Source organism: Hemiscyllium ocellatum, chromosome 1 (assembly GCF_020745735.1).
Source record: "Hemiscyllium ocellatum isolate sHemOce1 chromosome 1, sHemOce1.pat.X.cur, whole genome shotgun sequence".
NCBI classification, from domain to species: domain Eukaryota; kingdom Metazoa; phylum Chordata; class Chondrichthyes; order Orectolobiformes; family Hemiscylliidae; genus Hemiscyllium; species Hemiscyllium ocellatum.
Genome location: NC_083401.1, coordinates 141122548 through 141137507, shown reverse-complemented (window position 1 = coordinate 141137507; position 14960 = coordinate 141122548).

Sequence of the window (14960 nt, the reverse complement as noted above, 5' to 3'; positions counted from 1 at the left end):
TTCTGTTAGTTAGTTTGAGCTGTTGGTTGGATAAAATATGTCCAGGAATGTTGATGAAGCTGTCTGTGACATTGACTTGATGACCCTTTTCCCATTAATGGCCCCATATTTTCAAAAGTGTATTTCACTGCAAAATAATTTTACAGCGATTTAATAATGCCAGTATTTTGCAGGTAAAAGTATCAGCAGTCACCACTGTCCCATAAATAATTTAAGCCACAAAATAACAATGATAATATCTCTTGCACTAAGTACAGGAGGGAATAACCAGTAATTGCGCAAACCATACATTTCAGGATAAAATCAGCATCTTTAGGAGAGGTAAAGAAAACTGGAAACAATAAAATAACTGTGGTAAATTATTGATAACACATATTTCAAACAAGTATTAAGATACTAGGCATGTCAAGATGTGACAAAGATTGACTGAGAAAAATCGCTCAATAGACTGCAATCCTTCTTTGGACTTAGACATAATTGTGAGGGAAAGGAAAATAAATGGTAATTTATTATTTACTTCTCAAGGAAATTATTGAACTGATTAATAACTTCATAATTAGCCCCATTTCTCATTCAAAGAGTTTGATGCATGATTGCTATTAAACATTGAATTAATCATTTCAGAAGTATCCATAGTGATGAAAGCCAATGGTAATGTCAATTCAATTCTTAATTAGGTTTCTCATCAATAAGCCGTTGTTTAAAAATAGTTCACTGATATAATAAATGGGAAGGAATATTCAAACGTACCTGCCCCATCTAAGCAATTGAATCTTAATGCTCTCTGAAATAGTGTACAACATTCAGCTGTTAAAAAAAAAATCTTGACACAAAATCTGCCTTCATCTTTTAAGGACGAATAGGGATGAGCTGTAAATGAGGCCAGGTTCATCATGTCTTGAGCACAGAAAAAGTTTAGTAATCAACCTCCACCCTTCCCGACTCAGACTGTGTGGAGTTTGCACGTTCTCCCCGTGTCTGCGTGGGTTTCCTCCGGGTGCTCCGGTTTCCTCCCACAGTCCAAAGATGTGCGGGTCAGGTGAATTGGCCATGCTAAATTGCCCGTAGTGTTAGGTAAGGGGTAAATGTAGGGGTATGGGTGGGTTGCGCTTCGGCGGGTCGGTGTGGACTTGTTGGGCCGAAGGGCCTGTTTCCACACTGTAAGTCTAATCAAAATTAAGGCAGTGTTTCTCTTTAAGTGCAGGAACACATTAAAGCTTCCATTACCTCAAAGATGTAGGTCAAAAGTGTTGAATCTAATTAACTATTCAATCTTGCAAAATGTTTGTGATTTCTAGCTTCAATCAGGAAATGTGTATATGAACCAGATTTTGCCATCAGTGGTGAAAAGGTGGGGTCCATTTTTGTGACAGTTTCTCACAATCCATTCACAGTGTTGTTAGTAGAGGTTTCCTCTGATCTCTCAACTTTTCCACTGTCCTGTCCTCTTCAGGGGATTTGTGGACTGTATGAACAGAGTAATCAGTACTCTTTAATCAATCAGTCTGAAAAACTTTCATTTACCCAGGCAATGTTGAAACCAGAAACTATAGAACAGAAAATACAAACTACATTTTAATAATGTTTACAGAATGAAATAGAGATTGGAAATGTAGCTCCGATTATGGGAGAGAAAGAAAAGATTAAATAAAATATATTTGTGCAAGTCTAACACAAATTTTCTTCTGAGATTTTGAAACTCAAAACAATTGCAGAGTCTAGTGAAAAGGTTATTCCCATTATTGTTGACATATTGTTAAGTTGCCTCAGCCGGGAGTTCATGTTATGAAAGGTTACCATAAGCCACTAGCCTGGACTATATTCAGTTTTTGTTGCAAACGTTTCATCCCCTGGCTAGGAGACATCATCAGTGCTCTGGAGCCTCTTGCGAAGCCTCCTTTGCAGGAGGCTCCAGAGCACTGATGATGTCTCCTAGCCAGGGGACGAAACGTTTGCAACAAAAACTTCCAGCTCGGCGAACAGAACCACTACAACAAGCACCCGAGCTACAAATCTTCACACAAACTTTGGACTATGTTCAGCAAACATGCATTGTGCATGGAAGAAGGCGGCATGGTGGCACTGATACCTCACAGCACCAGGGACCTGCGATTGATCCCAACCTTGGGTGTCTATCTGTGAGGTATTTGCACATCCTTCCCGTGTCTGCATGGGTTTCCTTTCGGTGTTCCAGTTTTCTCCCACAATCCAAAGATATGCAGGTTAGGTGAATTGGCAATGCTAACATTGCCCATAATATTCAGGGGTGTCTGGTTAGATGCATTAGTCAGGATAAATAGAGGATAATAGGTAGGGTCTGGGTGGGTTACTCTTCAGAGGGTTGTGTGGACTTGTTGGGCCGCAGGGCCTGTTTCCACACTGTAGGGATTCTATGAAGTGGCCCTTGTTCAAGTCACTCAGACATTGATAAAGAATGAATAGTAGCTTGATTTAGGAGAAATAGCACACTATGTTATCAGATGCAGCACTGAAAGGCTTGATGGTGAAAGGTCAAACAGTGAATGAAGCACAGTGTTTAGAAACAGTGAGTAGATTCTCCACACAAGGGCACGGAAAGCAGTGGGACCAAGGCCAGGAGTCAAGCCTGAGGACCTGAATGCAATGCTGTCAAAATTTAATAACATAAAGGTCAATGAGTTTATCTTTAGAAGCTATATCCCATTGACTGAGGGGTTTATAACAAACATGGATTGGATAAATAGAGAAAGTCTTTTCCCTGGGGAGTCTAGACTAGAGGGCATAGGTTTAGGGTGAGAGGGGAAGTATAAAAGGGACTTAAGGGGCAACTTTTTCATACAGAGGGTGGTGTGTGTATGGAATGAGCTGCCAGAGGAAGTGGTGGAGGCTGGTACAAATACAGCATTTAAAAGGGCTTTGGATGAGTATATGAATAGGAAGGGTTCAGAGGGAAATGGGCCAAGTATTGGCAAATGGGCCTTGATTAGTTTAGCATATGTGGTTGGCATGGACGAGTTGGACCAAAGGGTCTGTTTCCGTGCTATATATCTCTATGACTCTATGGTTGCACCACTGGCCTCAGTAGATGCTCAATGCATTACATACCTCCCTACAATCTATTAAGCATGTCTCTAATGTGATGATCACAACTCACTTCACTTTCAAATATGTAGCTCACTTGCAAACCTCACACGCATATCTCACAGTTTGCAAACACTATCAGCTATGCATCTGTAATAGCCACACTCTCAATCACACTGCACTGTACACACTGACACACTTCCATCTTTCCTGCAGAGCAAAGTGGTGTATGACCAGATGCAGCAGGAATTAACCAGCAGAGGATAGGCTGGCATGTGTGTTCTTGCAGACTCAGAGCAGATTGTGCCTGACTGCCTTCTGGTGTGTTTGGGGCCTGCAGTGGAGCGGGAAAATACCAAATATGGGCATCCTTAGTTCTCCTCACATTATCTTTCTTGTCATCCCACTATTAATTTTTTAAGCTGCAAATGGAATCAGAATGCAACTCTATACACACTCATTCCTTAACATAACCAGGCACTTGCACCAATGCTTAAGAACGATAACCTGGCCAGGCAGTGGTGGAAGAAACAGAGGTGGAAAAGGATACCAGTGATGAAAAATATTGTCATAGAACATATCGAACATTAGAACAAAGAACATAGAACATTACAGCGCAGTACAAGCCCTTTGGCCCTTGATGTTGCGCCGACCTGTCATACCAATCTGAAGCCCATCCCACCTACACTATTCCATGTACGTCCATATGCTTGTCCAATGACGACTTAAATGTACTTAAAGTTAGCGAATCTACTACTGTTGCAGGCAAAGCTTTCCATACCCTTACTACTCTCTGAGTAAAGAAACTACCGCTGACATCTGTCCTATATCTATCACCCCTCAATTTAAAGCTATGCCCCCTCGTGCTCGCCATCACCATACTTGGAAAAAGGCTCTCCCTGCCCACCCTATCTAATCCTCTGATTATCTTATATGTCTCTATTAAGTCACCTCTCAACCTTTTTCTCTCCAATGAAAACAGTCTCAAGTCCCTCAACTTTTCCTCGTAAGACCTTCCCTCTACACCAGGCAACATCCGAGTAAATCTCCTTTCGCCCTTTCCAAAGCTTCCACATCTTTCTTATAATGCGGTGACCAGAACTGTACGCAATACTCCAAGTGCAGCCGCATCAGAGTTTTGTATAGCTGCAGCATAACCTCATGGTTCCGGAACTCGATCCCTCTATTAATAAAAGCTAAAACACTGTATGCCTTTGTAACAACCCTGTCAACCTGGATGGCAACTTTCAAGGATCTGTGTACATGGACACCGAGATCTCTCTGCTCATCTACACTATCAAGAATCTTACCATTAGCCCAGTACTTTGCATTCCAGTTACTCCGACCAAAGTGAATCACCTCACGCTTGTCCGCATTAAACTCCATTTGCCACCTCTCAGCTCAGCTCTGCAGCTTATCTATGTCTCTCTGTAACCTACAACATCCTTCGTCACTATCCACAACTCCACTGACCTTAGTGTCATCTGCAAATTTACTAACCCACCCTTCTACGCCCTCATCCAGGTCATTTATAAAAATGACAAACAGCAGTGGATCCAACACCGACCCTTGTCACTTGATTTCATATATATTTAATTTTAGTTTTGTTACATTACATTATATGTAGAGTTATGGAGATGTACAGCATAGAAACAGAATCTTTGGTCCAACTTGTCTATGCTGACCAGATATCCCAAATAAATCTAATCCTATTTGCCAGTATTTAACACATATCCCTCTAAACCTTTCCTATTCATATACACATCCAGATGCCTTTTAAATGTTGTAACTGTACCAGCTTCCATTTCCTCTGGCAGCTAGTTCCATAAGCGCACCCCCTTGCATGAAAAAGCTGCCCCTTTGGCCCCTTTTATATCTTTCCCCTCTCACCCTAAATCTATGCCCTCTAGTTTTGGGCTCCTCCACTCCATGGAATATACCTTGTCTGTTTAACCTATCCATACCCCTCATGATTTTATGAACCTCTATAAGGTCACCTCTCAACCTCTGACACTTCAGGAAAATAGCCCCAGTCTATTCAGCCTCTCCCTCCAAACCTGGCAACATCTGTGAAAATCTTCTTTGAACCCTTTCAAGTTTCACAGCAGCTTTCCTATAGCAGGAAAACCAGAATTGCACACAGTATTCTATTTGTAGCCTAACCAATGTATAGCCACAACATGACCTCCCAACTCATACTCAATGCACTGACCAATAAAGGAAAGCCTACCAAATGCCTTCTTCACTATCCTATCTACCTGCAATTTCACTTTCAAGGAGCTATGAACCTGCACTCCAAGGTCTCTTTGTTCAGTAGCTCTCCCAGGACCTTACCATTAAGTGAACCGGTCCTGCCCTGATTTGCCTTTTACAATGCAACACATTATCCTTAGATTATTAAATTATATAGTTAGCTATTGTCGAAATATTTCATGGGACAAATTAATTTTCATGTTATTTCAACTTTGAAATATCTAAAACTGGAATTGCTTCTGACAACATTTAACCAAGCTTTTGACTTCCTCTTAACCTAAGGATTGGAAAAACATCAAAGGGCTTTCCACTTCAACATATCAACATTGTGATGTTGAAGCTAGGTGTTTATTCACTGTCACTGCCAATTAGGTTTGTATTGAGTTATATTTATTTAATGTCTTCTAAATTATTTGTATTAATAAAATGAAAGGCTGCTCAGCAATCAACATCTTTCTCATTTGTATATTATAAATTTGCAGTTAAACAAAAATTAATGGATAATAAATAATTATTGCACATTCAAAGTAATTTAAAAATGTAACTCAAGGCAAGTTTAAGGAATCTTAAAGACCATAGGAAGAGTGTGTCAGGATGATGTTGGAAATCAAGTATTTTTCTTACAAAACCCGAAGGCATATTTGGTGGAAGGATTCATCTCTGCTCATTGATCCAGAAAGGCCGTAAATTCCTCCACCTACAGCATCTAATTATGCTCTCGATGGGGACTCTCAGTGTGGTCTCCTCTACATTGAGGACTCTCAATATGGTCTCTGCTACACTGGAGACTCTTGATGTGGTCTCCTCTATATTGGGGACTGTTGATGTGGTCTCCTTTACATTGGGGATTCTCAATGTTGTCTCCTCTATATTGGGGACTCTCAATGTGGTCTCCTCTACACTAAGCACACCTCATCTACTGTATCTATTGCTCTTGATGTGGACTCTTCTACACTGGGGAGACAGGACATCAACTTGCAGAATGTTTCAGGGAACACCTCTGGGACACACACACACCAATCAACCCCACCACTCTGTAACCAACCACTTCACCTCCCCCTCCCACTCCCCCAAAGACATGCATGTCCTGAACCTCCTCCATCTTCCACCTTGGGACACTCCAACCTCATGGAATCAATGTTGATTTCATTAGTTTCCTCATCTCTCTTCCCCAACCTTATCCCAGATCCAACCCTCCAACTTGGCACCACCCTCTTGAACTGTCCTACTAATCCATCTTCCTTCCCACCTATTTGCTTTGACCTATCATCATCACCCCCCAACTTCATCCTCCTATCGCATTCCCAGCTACCTTCCTCCTAGCTCCACCCCCCCTCCCATTTATCTCTCAGCCCCCTTGGGCAATCCTCCCCTCGCCCTTCCCCCCCATTCCTGATGAAGAGCTCATGTTCGAAACATTAACTCTCCTGGTCCTCGAATGCTGCTTGACCGGATGTGCTTTTCCAGCACCACACTTTTTGACACTTGCACCTAATTATGCTTCAACAGTTTACTGTCCTACTACTCTATGTAGCAGGCCATTTATGTGTGGATCATTCTTTTTATGAGAGAGTTAATTTCCTCTTAACAGCTGCAAATTTGTGTTTTGTTACTGAAAACCTGTTTCCATAATTTAATTGTTCAGTTTCCACAGTTTAATTTTAATTAGTTTTGTTAGATTAAATGTTCCATTCTAATATGCATCAATAAAGTTACTGCTGATCTTTTTTAAGCCTAAACATCCCAAGTTTCTCTTGCCTTTTCTAAGAATTCAATTCTCCACATTTAGATCCTGTGGATCTTCTCTATACAGCTGCTGTCACGTTTCTCTTGCATCTTCATGGTCAGAGAACTTGTAATATCATTGCCAGTTTCAATATTCTGTTTGTTATTTTTGAAATTAAGATCGACAGATCTGTTAACGTCTAATTCAATTTCTCAGCTCTTGAATGCCTAGACTCTTCAACCACATTATCCTTTTCCAAATGGATACTATGTTAATTCAACATTACATGGCATATGTGTGACAATTTGTGATTACAATGTTTCACACTTTACATAGATTCCTGTAGGATTTCAAGTAAGATCATTCTGTCCAATTACATATCACCTTTACATTTCTCAAGAATTCTGCTGACCACATGCTATAACTCTTGTAGGAGATTGACAGAACCCTCATCATAGAAATGGCAGATTTTTTTATTTACTGCCGAACAGTTATAAATTAAAAGGCATACTTAAATTGAGATCAGGAACTGAGATCTCCTGAGCATATTGTTCAAGTCCTCAACAGGTAAGTTTGCAGAGGGGTATCACGTGTCATGCATATAGCTGATGTCTTTTTCCCACACACCCTTCTGTCCAGGCTTCATCTTGTTGCATTCTGGAGAGTTGTATAGTATGGAGATGGTTAAATGATACAAGAAAAGCATATGTGGCCACTGAATGCATACTGTGTACTTGTGTAATGACTTGAAGATGCTGGAATAACCTTTTGATAATGTCGCAGAGATACCCCATGCTGGGTATAAAACGTTCAGTGTGGGAAGACTTGGTTAGAGCTGCGTATGAGATAGATGGAAAGAAGCCTGCATTGAGCATTGTTTCTTCATAATGTAACAATAATATTAAATCTTGATATACCACAGATTATCATGTATAGTGAGTAGTTCATATTAATATGCAATAAGCAGAGTTCTAAAGAAGCAAATTAGCAAATGTACAAAGCACAACTCCTCGGATTTTGGACAACTCATAATTAGACACCAAATCAATGAAGAACAGGTTAGCACACTTCTCTTCTCCATGGGAAGAACATCAAATCTCTGGCTACATAGATAAAAGATTGACAAGAAGAAGTTATATTTGACAACTTCAAAACACCTTTGATCAATATTTAACGTCAAGAACAAAGAAAGAACTGGTGACATCGTACTTCATTAGTAGATACCAATTCCCTGAAATGTCTCTGCGTATCTTCATTAGTAGCATGTAGGTACTATCTGAATGAGATAATTATGGAAATTAAAACAAGACAGGTCATTTACCATAGAATCATCATTGGTTTCTCAGATAAATCACTCGCAGAACTTTTTCCAATCTAAAGAAATATAACACGAGAGGAAGCAATCCAATGTGACGGTGGGTACCTCCTAGAACACTGCGCAAGAAGCAAAATGTTTCACTTAATGCAGAGCATTCTCCAGAATGTTGACTAATTAATGTATAACAGAGCATTTAAATAGAGGAGATGGACCTTTCATTTGAAAAACATACTTTATGTGAAAATTTGAACACAAAACTCTTAAAGATTCTAATGCCACAGTATCTTGACAGGTGTGGTTCCAACAGCTCCTCATGAACATAAGTAACAGTTCTTCAGCCTATACCAATAATATATATATATAGGAAGGTAAGTCACTTCTCAAAAAGGTCCTGTAGTTTGATGCATCAATCCAAATAATTTCTAAACCATAATTTATGTTCATGATTTAGAACAGAACCTTGAAGAAGAGGTCAATATTGGAATAGAACAAGTTTATTTATGTGAGAAATAACTATCCTTAGATGCCTCTTTTCTTAGGTAAGTAACACCATCATTTGATTAGATTACTTACAGTGTGGAAACAGGCCATTCGGCCCAACAAGTCCACACCGACCCGCCTACATGTACCCCTTACCTAACACTACAGGCAATTTAACATGGTCAATTCAACTGACCAGCACATCTTTGGACTGTGGGAGGAAACTGGAGCACCCGGAGGAAACCCACGCAGACACAGGGAGAACATGCAAACTCCACACAGTCAGTCCCTGAGGCGGGAATTGAACCCAGGTCTCTGGCGCTGTGAGGCAACAGTGCTAACCAATGTGCCACCGTGCCACCCAACTGTCATAATCAATATTTATGACAAGTGAGAAGAGCCTTTGAAGTGCAAAGGCTTAGGATTCTGCACACAATATTCCAACAGTGGCCTAACCAATGTACTGTAACATGTCGCAACATGACCTCCCAACTCTTGTATTCAATACTCTAACCAATAAAGGAAAGCATACCAAACCCCTTCTTCACTATCCTATCTACCTGCAACTCCACTTTCAAGGAGATATGAACCTGCACTCCAAGGTCTCTTCGTTCAGCAACACTCCCTAGGACCTTATTTTAAGTGTATAAGTCCTGCTAAGATTTGCTTTCCCAAAATACAGCACCTTGCATTTATGTAAATTAAACTCTATCTGCTACTTCTCAGCCCATTGGCCCATCTGGTCGAGATCATGTTGTAATCTGAGGTAACCCACTTCACTGTCCACTACACCTCCAATTTTGGTGTCATCTGCAAGCTTATTAATTGTACCTCTTATGCTCGCATCCAAATCATTTATGTAAATGACAGAAAGTAGAGGACCCAGCACCGATCCTTGTGGCACTCCACTGATCACAGGCCTCCAGTCTGAAAAACAACCCTCCACCACCACCCTCTGTCTTCTACCTTTGAGCCGGTTCTGATTTAGATTAGATTACTTAGATTAGATTACTTACAGTGTGGAAACAGGCCCTTTGGCCCAACAAGTCCACACCGACCCGCTAAAGCTCAACCCACCCAGACCCATTCCTCTACACTTACCCCTTCACCTAACATTATGGGCAACTTAGCATGGCCAATCCACCTAACATGCATATTTTTGAATTGTGGGAGGAAACTGGAGCACCCGGAGGAAACCACGCAGACACGGAGAGAATGTGCAAACTCTACACGGACAGTCGTTTGAGGCGGGAACTAAACCCGGGTTTCTGGCTCACCACTGTGCCACCATGCCGCCCAAATGGCTAGTTCTACCTGTATTCCATGAGATCTAATATTCATCCTTCAATCAGTCTCCCATGGGGACCCTTGACAAACACCTTACTGAAGTCCATATAGATCACATCTACTGCTCTGCCCTCATCAATCTTCTTTGTTACTTCCTTCAAAAAACTCAATCAAGTTTGTGAGACATAATTTCCCATGCACAAAGCCATGTTGACTATCTCGAATCAGTCCTTGCCTTTCCAAATACATGTACATCCTGTTCCTCAGAATTCTCTCCAACAACTTGCCCACCAATGATGTCAAGCTCACAGGTCTATAGTTCCCTGGCTTGTCCTTATTGCCCTTCTTAAACAGTGGCATCACATTTGCCAACCTCCAGTCTTCTGGCACCTCACCTGTGGCTATCGATGATACAAATATCTCAGCAAGAGGCCCAGCAATCACTTCTTTAGCTTCCCACAGAGTTCTCAAGTATACCTGATCAGGTCCTGGGGATTTATCCAACTTTACCCATTTCAACACATCCAGCACTTCTTCCTCTGTAATCTGGACCTTTTGCAAGATGTCACCATCTATTTCCCTACAGTCTATATCTTCCATATCCTTTTCCACAGTAAATACTGATGCAAAACACTCATTTAGTATCTCCCCCATTTTCTGCGGCTCCACACAAAGGCCACCTTGCTGATCTTTGAGGGCCCTATTCTCTCCCTAGTTACCCTTTTGTCCTTAATATATTTGTAAAAACCCTTTGGATTCTCCTTAATTCTATTTGCCAAAGCTATCTCATGTCCCCTTTTTGCCTTCCTGATTTCCCTCTTAAGTATACTCCTGCGTCCTTTATACTCTTCTAAGGATTCACTCGATCTATCCTGTCTATACCTTACATATGCTTCATTCTTTTTCTTAACCAAACCCTCAATTTCTTTAGTCATCCAGCATTCCCTATACCTACCAGCCTTTCCTTCCACCCTGACAGGAATATACAGGTTTCCAATTTCAGCTGTCCCTTTGCCTGTGAAATCTGCCTCCAATCAGCTTTCGAAAGTTCTTGCCTAATACCATCAAATTTGGCCTTTCTCCAATTTAGAACTCCAACTTTTAGATCTGGTCTATCCTTTTCCATCACTACGGCAGTCCCAGTCTATGTTTGGAAAGTTAAAATCCCCTTTGACTATTGGGGGGTTCTATAATACAATCCCAATAAGGTGATCATCCCTTTCTTATTTCTCAGTTCCACCCAAATAACTTCCCTGGACGTATTTCCGGGAATATCCTCCCTTGTCAAAAATGCCATTCCTCCTCCTCTCTTGCCTCCCTTTCTATCTTCCTGTGGCATTTGTATCCTGGAACATTAAGCTGCCAGTCCTGCCCAACCCTGAGCCTTGTTTCTGTAATTGTTATGATATCCTAGGTCCATGTTCCTAACCATGCCCTGAGTTCATCTGCCTTCCCTGTTAGGCCCCTTGCATTGAAATAAATACAGTTTAATTTATTAGTCCTACCTTGTGCCTGCCTGCCCTGACTGTTTGACTCACTTCTGATCTCAACTGTACCAGTTTCAGATTCATCTCTTTCTTCACTATCTCCCTGGGTCCCACTTAATAGTTTAAATCCTCCCGATTATCTCCAACAAATCTCCCTGCCAGCGTATTAGTCTTTTTCCAATTTAGGTACAGGTCATTTCTTCCCCAAAAGAGATTCCAATGATCCAAAAATGTGAATCCTTCTCCCATACACCAGCTCCTCAGCCATGCATTCATCTGCTCTATCCTCCTATTCCTGCCCTCACTAGCTCGTAGCACTGGGAGTAATATAGATATTACCACCCTTGAGGACCTCCTTTTTAAATTCCTGCCCAACTCTCTGTAATCTCCCTTCAGAATCTCAACCTTTTCCCTTCCTATATTATTGGTTCCAATGTGGACAATGACCTCTTGCTGACCCCACTCCCCCGTGAGAACATTCTGCACCCTCTCTGAGACATCCTTGATCCTGGCACCAGGGAAGCAACACAGCATTCTGCTTTTCCGCTGCTGACCACAGAAACGTCTGTCTGTACCTCGGACTACAGAATCCCCTAACACAATTGATCTCTTGGAAGCCGACATACCCCTCATTGCATTAGAGCCAGTCTCAATACTAGAAACATAGCTGTTCATGCTATGTTCCCCTGAGAATCCATCACCCCCTACATTTTCCAAAACAGCATACCTGTTTGAAATGGGTATATCCACAAAAGACTCCTGCCCTAGGTGCCTACCTCTCTTACCCTTCCTGGAGTTAACCCATCTATGTGACTGTATCTGAGGCATTCCCCTCTTCCATCACATACTGTTGCTGTTGCAAATTCCTCATCGCTTCTAACTGTCTCTCCAACTGATCCATTCGATCTGATGAGATTCGCGTCCAACAGCATTTACAGCAGAAATAATCTGCAGTAACCCTTAAACTCTCTTTAAACTCCCACATCTGACAAGAAGTACATATCACTGTACTAAAAGCCATTTTTGCTCCTTCACAATTTACAGACCCTGAAAATAACACCGTCTTGTTCCTCTACAAAACACTGCCCCAGGTTAAATTAATAGTTATGGCTTATATTTTAAGTTTAATCAAGAGATTTATCTTCAAAAACATATAATCAAGAAAGAACGCATTCTCTTCACTATTGCAGCCTTTCTATTGGACACACTTAAAACAATGATTAACTTATTTGATTCTGTGTTGTGAACTTCGCCCAACAGTTCCTCCAAGATTGGTTGTGAAATTCACTGTTTGTTAATTTTCCCAGACGCACTCCGATGTCCAGCGATACATAAATTCAAAACAGCAAAGGCAGTAACTGTGCAGGTTCTCTCTCTCTCACTCTCTCTCTCCTGCACTGTCCTCACCATGTGCTTCATTTGTCTGTACTTCTCCCTTTTAAAAATGCTGTTATTTTGACTTTTTTTTCCCCAAAGTTCCAAAACGATGCGACAGCATATAAAACAGTAATTGCGGCTCCTGGAATTTGAGGAAATCACCTCCAGCATCTAAAATGCCTCAAAAAAAAAGAGCTGTTACAGCCAGAAATTTTTCCCGTCCTTCATCTTGGATTACCCAGAATTGTTAACATAGTAGAGTGAATAATATACTTTCCTTGCAGGAAAATTGGCATTTGCACTGTTCAGTCATTACTTGTGCCTGCGAAAGGAAAGTTAGTCTCACACGACAATGAAAAGCAATCCTATTTGCCTTGTGTTCTAAGACCTTATGCAATAGCAGGCAATGACATCCAGAATAATTGGAGTACGAGAAGGTTATTCAGCCCTTCGAGCCTGCTCTACCATTCAATACGACCATTACTAATTATCCAACTCAGTACCCTCTACTTACTTTCTCCCCATTTCCTTTGAACCCTTTAGTGCTAAGAACTGTATTGATATTTTGCTTGAAAATCTTTCATGTTTCTGCCTCAATAGTCTCTCATGGCAGAGAATTCCACAGGCTCTGTAGCCAGTGAGGCTACTGCTCCTTTGGAGGTAAAGTAGCCAGCATATTGTGAAGTTAAAAGGCTCATTTGGTTGCTGAACATGGGAAACGTTAGCGTGAGAGGGTTAAGAGTATTGGGCAAGCAGAAGATATAATTGCTTGAACTTCTAATTTGCATGTCACTGTACCTTCAGTGCCCATTCCAGCTGGATACTATGTCACCAGATTTCTGGACAGTTTTTTTAAAAAATTAATTCATGGAACATGAGCATCACTGGTTGGGCCAGCATTTATTTTACTGTTCCTAGTTGCTGTTGAGGAGATGGTACTCAGCTGCCTTTTTGACCCACCTCAGTAGGGTGACATGGTGGCACAGTGGTTAGCACTGCTGCCTCACAGTGCTAGAGACCTGGGTTCAATTCCCAACTCAGGCGACTGTGTGACGTTTGCACATTCTCCCTGTGTCTGCGTGGGTTTCCTCTGGGTGCTCTGGTTGCCTCCCACAGTCACAAAGATGTGCAGGTTAGGTGAATTGGCCATGCTAAATTACCTGTAGTGTTAGATAAGGGGTAAATGTATGGGTGGGTTGCACTTCGATGGGTCAGTGTGGACTTGTTGGGCCGAAGGGCCTGTTTCCAGTAATCTTAAGTCCATGTCCTGTAGGTAGACCTGTAATGCTGCTGGAAGGGAGTGCCAGGATTTTAACCAAGGGGGTAGAAATATATTTCCAATTCAGGATGCTGGGTGGCATAGTGAGGTGGTAGTGTGCCTGCATATCTACTGCCCTTGTCCTTCTAGATGAAAGTGATCTTGGGCACAGGATTCCAAGTGTCTAATCTGCTCTTCTGGCCATTATATTTAAATGGTTTTGATCAGTTCTGGTCTATGATAGTCCCCAGGATGTTAATAGTGGGGAAAGTAGTTGAAGGTGATTGGGCTTAGGACACTACCCTGGGGGACTCCTGAAGAGATGTCCTAAAACTGAGATAATGACCTCCACCAATTACAATCATCTTTTTATGTGTCAGGTATAACCTGCAGAAGTTTTCTGCCTAATTTCCAGAACCTGAGGGCATAAGTTTAGGGTGAGGGGGAAAAATATAAAAGAGACCTAAGGGGCAACTTTTTCATGCAGAGGGTGGTAAGTGTGTGGAATGAGCTGCCGGAGGAAGTGATGGAGGCTGGTACAATTGCAACATTTAAAAGGCATCTGAATGTGTATATGAATAGGAAGGGTTTGGAGGGATATGGGTCGAGTGCTGGCAGGTGGGACTAGATTAGGTTAGGATATCTGGTTGACATGGACGGGTTGGACTGAAGGGTCCATTTCTGTGCTGTCCATCTCTATGACTCTAAAACTAT